This window comes from Geotrypetes seraphini, chromosome 2 (assembly GCF_902459505.1).
Source record: "Geotrypetes seraphini chromosome 2, aGeoSer1.1, whole genome shotgun sequence".
Taxonomy (NCBI): Eukaryota; Metazoa; Chordata; class Amphibia; order Gymnophiona; family Dermophiidae; genus Geotrypetes; species Geotrypetes seraphini.
In genome coordinates, this window is record NC_047085.1 from 227,323,993 (window position 1) to 227,333,443 (window position 9,451).

The window sequence follows — 9,451 nt, forward strand, 5'->3', positions numbered from 1 at the left end:
GAATACCTATTGAGAAAACTGAACAAGCCATATTACTATAATACAGATCTCTCCATAGAAACTCCATGCTAGAACACCTGGCCTCAGGTCTGTGCCCTGATCTTGGCTGAATAGATAGGCCAATGCTAGGCCGACTTCTACAGTCCGTGCCCTGAAAATGACAAAAAATGCGAATGAGGCCTGGGGTCGGGATGAGTGCGAGTGGCAAATGCTGGTGTCTGCCATGCCTGGGGCTGAGCAGAGAGTAGTTTCTGCTAGAGAATAACATGGTGGTAACCATAGGCCTGGGATTTGGTGTGACTTGCCAGCTGATATCATAACTATGTCCTCTGATGATTCCTTCAATCTTCAAGCAGAATGCAGAAAGCCAGTGAACTCTCATGGATAAGAAGAATCTAGTATGGATGAAGAAACAGCAACTAGAGCCTTTGAAAGAATTCCCTGTCATGGAAGGGGACTTCATTCATCTGGGAGTGCTGTTGGAAGACTCTGAAAAAGCAGAGTACGAGTATGAGCTGATTCATGGGGGAAGCCATTGCTTGCTCTTGATCGGTAGCATAGAATGCTGCTACTATTTGAGTTTTTGTCAGGTACTTGTGACCTGATTGACCCCTGTGAAGACGAGATACTGGGCTAGATGGACCATTGGTCTGACCCAATAAGGATATTCTTATATTCTTATAAAGAACTGGAGGTGATCCGTCCATTTCTTAGTGTACAGTCATCAGACAAAGTGAAAGGCCCAAGAACAAAGCAAAAATTTAGTGTGGAGAATTTGGATGCAGCTGGAGCTGAGGGTCCCTCCTATTCCAAATCCAAAGTGCATCACTTGTTCTTGGACAATGAGAAGGCCAACAAGTCTTCATGCAGAGCAAAATGGATCCTAAACTGTGATCCTTGCAGGGAGCTTATGTCTGGCTAATAAAGGCAAGCAATGCCCAGCCAGCCATGGTATCTTAGAACACAGGAGATGAACAAGAGGCTTGAGACTAAACTGGAAATTGAGAGACTGTGTCAACTGGTACAGGAGAATCAGACAGCAATCCTGAGCATAAAGCAAAAGCAAGAAGAGCGCACAAGTGATGGCCCTGGAGCAGGAACTGTCTGTATATTGCCATTTGGGGGAGGATGGGCTGCAGAGAGCTTCAATGGCTGGGAGGGTGTAGATGGGCTGGAGTAGGTTTTGATGGAGGTTTCGGCAGTTGGAACCCAAGCACAGTACCGGGTAGAGCTTTGGATTCTTGCCCAGAAATAGCTAAGAAGAAAAAATAAAAAAAAAACTCCAAGAGCAGCTGGGGGGTGAGGCAACTGAAGAGGACTTTCCATGAGGAAGAGGAGCAAGAGCAGCAGCAGGAAGAGGATTGGAGATGGCCAAGCAGTGAGGAGAATCTGAAGGAATGTGCAGGAACATGTTCTCTTAATGGAAGAGCTAAATTGGAACAAGGAGGGCTTTGAACAGATCATTAAGGCCAAGAATAAAGAGCTCCAGGAGACTAAGGAGGAAAAGGAGAAAGGGAGCACAGAAGGAGGAGTTCCTCAGTCAGATGAACAATGTGCTAGAGAATGAGCTTCATTGTATCATCTGCTCGGAGTACTTTATTGACGCTGTCACTCTGAACTGTGCACACAGCTTCTGTTCTTACTGTATAATAGAGTGGATGAAGCATAAAGTGGAGTGTCCCATCTGCCAAGAAGAGATTTTCTCTCAGATACATACCCTTGTCCTGGACAACTGCTTTGACCTGATGGTAGAGAATCTGAGTCCTGGAATGAAGCAGGTATGCAAGCTTAGAGACAGCACACAGCTCTCCTTTTGCAACTTTGACTCTATGTTCCCACTATGAAACTCTTCACTCCAACAGTTCAAGAAGGCCTTGAAGACCTTTCTGTTCCTGCAAACGTTCTCCAGTGTAAGATTGATTTATGTTGGTATGTGTTGACTGTATTGTGTGATTGGTATTATTGATTTATATTACCCTAATTACATCGAGATTAAACACTCCAGTAATAGAGCATGCAGTATATAATTCTTTTTAACAGAACCAGCCCTGAACACTGTAGCGCCATTTTTTGAGACTCGAGTTTCAAATTGAGAGCGCAGTTAGTGCATTTGATCCTTTACCCTGACAAAGCGGCGTTGGAGGATCATGATTTCATCTTCAGATAAGCAGTTTTTTCACTGTTTTTGAATACTTGCATGGATTTATGTTTGATATGTTTGCTATTATCAGACACTTTAAAAAGATGTTGAGATTGCATTTTAAATAGAGATTGCAGTAATATAATTCAAGGAGTTTTTTTTTTGCCAGTGATGGATGGTTTGGAGAGGCATTAACAGAAATTTAGCCTGCTCAATTGGTACATGGGAGTTCTCTGTACCATCTGAGACTTTTTCCTTCTTATATCCATAGATATATACTGTATTACTAGAGTGTTTCGTTTTGGTGTAATTAGGGTATTTTTTTCCTCCAGACCCCCTTTTTTTGTTTATTGATTTTTCTTATGCATTTATGTTCTGTATATGTTTTATTATGTATATTTTATTGTAAACTGCTTTGATTACAATGATATCTAAATGTGGTAAATAAGTATTCTTATGTAGTATTGCATCATATCTTATGAGTTTATCTTATTGGGCAGACTGTATGGACCGTACAAGTCTTTATTTGCCATCATCTACTATCTTACTATGGGGCTCATTTTCAAAAGAGTAAAATGTCCTAAAGTGGCATTTGGATATTTTTTTTATGCTAAAACATCCAAATTGCCATTTTCAAAACATATTTTTAGATGGTTTCTATACTGGTTATCTGAAGTGCATCTAAATCTCAAGGTGTATGTTTTGGGTAGATTTATGATTTGGACATTTTTCTGCAATAATAGAACACAGACCTATTTCAGTAACGAATAAGTGCCTAAAAGGTAGCCAAAGTGACCAGATGACTGCTGGAGGCATGAAGGCATGGCCCTCCTTACTCCCCTAGTGGTTATTGACCCTCTCCCACCCCCCAAAGATGTGAATGAAACAGTACATACCAACCTGTATGACAACTTGAGATATTATGGCCAGTCCTATTAGAGCAGCAAGCAGGTCTCTGGAGTAGCCTGGTGGTCAGTGCAGTGGACTGTAGAGAAGGTACCCAGACCCTAATCCTACTCTAACTAGTATGCTTGTGGTGGAAAGTGTGAGCCCACCGAAACCCACCTACTGTACTGACATATAGGTGACACCAGCAGGCATAAGGGCTATTGGGGAGGTATATAATTGGATATAATACATTTTGGGTGAGTTTTGGAGGGCTCCCCACGTAATGTAATGGGGCTATGGTGACTTGTTTACTTGGGACCTTTTATGTGCCCTCTAGAGCAGTGGTTCCAAACCCTGTCCTGGAGGAACACCAGGCCAATTGGGTTTTCAGGCTAGCCCTAATGAATATGCATGAAGCAAATTTGCATGCCTATCACTTCCATCATATGCAAATCTCTCTCATGCATATTCATTAGGGCTAGCCTGAAAACCCGATTGGCCTGGTGTTCCTCCAGGACAGGGTTGGGAATCACTGCTCTAGAGCACCCCACTGCTCTGCTGGGATGTCTGTGTGCCCAGTCTATTAAGGATGCTGGCCCCTCCTACATCCCCATGGTTGGCTTTTATGCGTTTTTCATGTGGTCATTTTCTTTTTCGAAAATGGTTCCAAATAAGCAGTTCATTTTTTTTTTTCTAGCAAAAAAGGTGTGGGTACTCAAATACCAGGCCATTTTTCAGGAGTGAAGAGATCACTGAGGGAACCCACCCTAAAGTAGCCAGGCCCCCTGCAACCAGCCACTGAATTGATAAAAATGCAGCACAGAATGTGCAGAACCTGAGCTCTTTTGTAAATGCTTGCGGAACATGGGCTGTTATTGTCAAGCAATGGAAAGGTTAGAGAATGTAGTCAGGTTAGAGAATGACACGGTGACAAAATTCATCACCGTTCCCGTCCCCGTGGACAACCGCGGGAAACCATCTTCATGTCATTCTTTAAGGAGAGAGGGAAGAATCAGAGTATGAATGGCCACAACCACTGACCCGCAAGCTTTGCTTTGAAGAATGCTGGTGTAGAAGGACTGAGGTTGAGATAGACACTAAAGAATGACAGTCTCTGGTATCCAGAGCAGATACTGTGATGTCATAATGCCTCATTCCACCAGTGCCTAAGAGCCAATCACATCAGTGATGTCACAATGGCTTCATTATCCTTGGCTCCCATAAGCACAGCCACTGACCCGCAAGCTTTGCTTTGAAGAATGCTGGTGTAGAAGGACTAAGGTTGAGATAGACACTAAAGAATGACATGGGATTATTTCCCGCGGTTATCCGCGGGGACGGGAACGGTGATGAATTTTGTCACTGTGTCAGTATTGCCTTCAAAAAAAAAAAAAAGCCCTGCGAATAAGTGAACACAAAATAAAAATAGAAACATGAAAAACAAAATTAAACTAAAACCCCAAGAAGCCCAACACCATAGAGAGAGATTTCCCCTTATACTTTGCAAAATAGACAATCCTAGCAGATGAATGTCTAAAAAACTGTCGTATTTCAGTCATTAAATTGAAATAACTCTAGGCCACTCCTATACTTTATATGGTCTGATATTGAAACAAAAGAGAAGGTAGGGAGCATGGACTCAACTGGTACCAAAACTAAGGGTTCCTTCTATGAAGGTGCGCTAGCAGGTTTAACGCGCGTGACTTCATCACACGCTAGCCGATAAACTACCGCCTGCTCAAGAGGAGGCGGTAGCGGCTAGCGCGGCCGGCAGTTTAGCGCGCGCGCTATTACGCGCATTAAACCGCTAACGCAGCTTCGTAAAAGGAGCCCTAAGGATGTCCCTTTAGATGCCAAGAGTTTAGGTACAGAAAGGGTGCCTCAAAGAGTGAAGAAACCCCCCGTAAAGCCCATTCCGAAGCATTGCTTGCAGTGAAGCCAAATGATTTCAATTATTTATATTTCGCAAATCCAAAATATTCATTGTAGAGGCATAATCCATGCAGCAATGACACAAATAACAAATTAAACAGAATAATAAAGAAGAACAAGATTATAAAAAATAAAAAAAATAAGCATAATAGGATATAATACAAACCAATAAAACTAGCAATTGCTAAAATGTTATGTTAACAAAAATCCCAAGATTTCAGTTGGCATCAAAAGACCAAGTTATCAAATTCCAGGTGAAGTTCTCCTGACATAATATACAGATTGAGGCCTACATGGCAAAGAGCTCCATGTCTAGATTTAGTAAATCTGAGCTCTGAACAAGAGGAAATCAAGAAGGACATTGGAAACTGAAGAAACATATCAATCCATTCTTATTAGAAAGTATTTTAAAGGGGGTGTTAAGGCTTCACACTCCAGAGCCCCCACAAACATTTATGTTGTCTAATCCTCTCCCCTCTTCGCTTCAGGGAGCAGGATCAGGGGGGGGGGGAGGAGTGACTTCTCTTCAAGGCCATGGTGTGGAAAATATGGGGCACTCCAACATTTTACTGAAAATAGATGTAAAACGATCACTGCTTTAAGGCAGCCATTCTGTCCTGAGGTTTTACAACATTGCATAGAGATGTATTACTCAACACTCCTCCTTTATCTGTGTCTATGATCCCATTCATAAGAACATAAGTGCTTTTATACTGGGACAGACCGAAAGATCCATGAAGCCCAGCAACCTGTCCCAACCTTGGCTAAGTACCTGGCGAGATCCCAAAAGAATAAAACAGATTTTATGCTGCTTATCCTAGAAATAAGCAGTGAATTTTCCCAAGTTCATCTTAATAATGGCTTATGGGAAATTATCCAAACCTTTTTTAAACCCTGCTAAGCTAACTGCTTTTACCACATTCTCTGACAACAAATTCCAGAGTTTAATTTCATGTTGAATGAAGAAATATTTTCTCTGGCTTGTTTAAAACTTATTACTTAGGAGTGTCATTGTATGCCCCCTTAGTCCTAGTATTTTTGAAAAGGGTAAACAAGTGATTCATGTCTACCTGTTTCACTCCACTCAGTATTTCATACACCTCTGTCATATCTACACTCAGCTGTCTCTTTTTCAAGCTGAAGAGCTCTAGCCTCTTTAGCCTTTCCTCATAGGGGATTTGTCCCATCCCCTTTATCATTTTGTTTGCCCTTCTCTGTACCTTTTCTAATTTTGCTATATCTTTTTTGAGAAGCAGTGACCAGAATTGAACACAGTATCTGAGTTGCAATCGCACCATGGAGCAATACAAAGGCATTATAACATACTCATTTTTGTTTTCCTTTCCTTTCTTAATAATTCCTAGGATTCTATTTGCTTTATTAGCCTCCACTGTGCACTGAGCAGAGGGTTATGACATATTATCAACGATGACACCTAGATCCTTTTCCTGAGCAATGGAACCTTGCATTATGTAGCTGTAGTTAGTAGTTCTTTCAATAGCAATCAGTATTTAGGGACAAAGGGATTCCCATGTAGTAGGGCAAACCTATTCCCATCTGAAACAAACATACAGTTTCTCCTTTCTGGAATAATCTAGCACACCAGTACCTCCTCCAAAAGTCCATTTCCTGTGGGGCTTCTCTTTCCTTGTTCCTTCGACTTGAGAGTTAAGCTGCTACTCCACTTCTCAATTAAATAGCAGACAGAGAATGGGTAAAACCTGTCTTTCATATTCACTTCACACTGGACACAAACATGAAACTCAAGAAATGCGTACCATAAGATGCAACCTCAACTAGGCCCAAAGGCTGAGCTGTCCACCAAAATTCCACTTCAATCCACTATACAGTACACTTTCTAAGGGTCTTTGACATATAAGGGCAGGTAGTACCACTGAAACCAACCCAAAATGGGGATGATATAATCAAATGGCATACACCTCCTCTCTGCTCTAAATTGGAGCATCCTGGGTTAGCGAGGGTCTAGAATGGATCCTTACAGAATTATGGGTAAAGACCTCTTAAAACCTGAAATAAAATATTTAGAATCATAAATTGCCAAGGACCCTTTATTGGGAGCCAGGGAAGTTCATTAAAAAAAAGTAATGTGATCACTTCCATGGGTACCTATGGCTGCACAAATCCATTGGAAATGTTTTGATTTAATAAACTTTTGTAATCCTTTCTTGCCTAGGTGAGCATCAGGAAGGATTGCCTCCTGACGAAGCAATTAAAAGTGAAACTGGAGTAGAGGGGCTGGCTAGGAAAGCTGCACTGCATGATGATTTAAGTTGATGGATAAGAGCAGCAAGGTTTAGAGAGCTAAAACCACCGAAGAATGCAACAAAGCTAAGTAGAGAATAACAGCTTGAGACAGAAGTTAACAATGTTATAAGGTGCTTAAGAGACTAATTAAAGTAACCAAGGCGGTTAGTGGGACTGCTGTGATGGTCCCAATGACAACCTATGTTTGCTGGCTTATAGTGACATTTTGTGAGCTTCCCTTTATTTAAGAGGTTACTTTTATAAAATTTTTTAGTTTGTTGAGAAGACAGGGCCTAGACCAGGACCAGTTTGTATTGGGAGCCAATTGGCACAGTAATCCATTCACTCCACACTCTCCCTTTACTCCAGGCTTGTCCAATCTATGGTCCAGGGGCCAGAACCTAGACCTACAAGTGCTTTTTTTCTGGCTCATGGAAGCTTGGCAATTAATATAGTACTTATAGCAAGATTCCTGCTTCCCCACCGTGACTCAGATCTCTGTCAGTTTGAGCCATGCAGTGCTGGAAGTTTGGGTTTGTATTGTTCTATTTGGATAATTGCTTTTTGATGGATAATTGCCTTTAATGAACTGGCTACATCATTTTGAAATTAACCTCATAGTGAAATATTATATCATTGTGCTTTGAAAATGCGATTGCAAATTCCTGCAGTTTGCACCACTCTGGACAGCGGAAAGATTAGCCACAATTTCATCAGGCACATGAAAAGCTCCTGTGCTGGTGATGTAAGTGATGATGTCCCAATGTAGCTGATTGTATCACACTCATGAAGGGCAAGTTGTGTCTGGTGTTCAAGGAGATTCAGTTGATGCCTTATATCAGGGGTGTGAAAGTCGGTCCTTGAGGGCCACAATCCAGTTGGGTTTTCAAGATTTCCCCAATGAATATGCATGAGATCTATTTGCATGCACCGCTTTCATTGTATGCTAATAAATCTCATGCATATTCATTGGGGATATCCTGAAAACCCGGCTGGATTGCAGCCCTCAAGGATCAACTTTGACAACTGTGCCTTATATCAATGATGATGTCCCAATGTAGCTGATTGCATCACACTCATGAAGGGCAAGTTGTATCTGGTGTTCAAGGAGATTCAGTTGATGCCTTGTATCAATGATGATGTCACACAGTAGCTGATTGCATCACACTCATGAAAGGCAAGTTGTGGCTGGTGTTCAAGGAGATTCAGTTGATGCCTTGTATCAATGATGATGTCACAATGTAGATGATTGTGTCACAATCATGAAGGGCAAGTTGTGTCTGGTGTTCAAGGAGATTCCGTTGATGCCTTATATCAATGAAGAGTAGAAGAGAAAATAAGTACATATTCTGGGAGAGCTTGGAAGAAGATGCGCTTCCCCAGATTCCCAGTGAGAGGCAGAACTGGAGCCATCATTGAAAGAAGTAGGAAATCAAAATCTATCATAAATTGGGATCCATTTATCAAGGTACGGTTGGTTAAACCAGTGGTTCCCAACCCTGTCCTGGAGGACCACCAGGCCAATATGGTTTTCAGGCTAGTCCTAATGAACATGCATGAGAGAGATTTGCATATAATGGAAGTGGCAGGCATGCAAATCTGCTCCACGCATATTCATTAGGGCTATCCTGAAAACCCGATTGGTCTGGTGGTCCACATGCTGCACATGTGGGAGTGAGAAAGGAAAAAGGAAGAATTGGGATGGAGGAGAGAAAGGGAGAGATGATCATTGTACATGAAAAAATAAAACATCCCCCAAAAATAAGCCCTAGTGTGTTTTTTGAACCCAAAATTAATATGACACTGTCTTATTTTCAGGGAAACAGGGTATCTCTCCCCCTCCCCATTTTGTTCCCTCCACATCCATTTCTCCCATTTTCCCCCTCTGTCATCTCTCCCTCACCCTGCCCCCCACTGCCTTCCCCCAGGTCCATCGCTGCCTCTTTCTCCCTCTGTCCTCCTCCAAATCCATCTATCATCCCCCTTTCTGCTCCCCTCTGCCACCTCTCCCTGTCCTCCTTTTACCCCCTCTGCCATCCCTTTCTTTCCCTGTTGGGAACCACTGGGTTAAACAGATGATTTCCTCTTATCTATATGAAATTGTATGGTTCACCAATGTCCTCTTCCCTGCTTTCATGCACTCTCAATCCATTACAGAGAAATAAAGGATCACAAGGGCAAAAGAACACAAGGAAGGGAGGAACTTTTTATCTTACATGAAATAAA

The 9,451-nt window shown here is 42.0% G+C and overlaps 1 pseudogene; it reads left to right on the forward strand.

Annotated features, from left to right (window-relative positions):
* Positions 1 to 266: 266 nt before the first annotated feature.
* LOC117354855 lies at positions 267 to 7,255 on the forward strand (annotated as a pseudogene).
* The last annotated feature ends 2,196 nt before the right edge of the window (positions 7,256 to 9,451 follow it).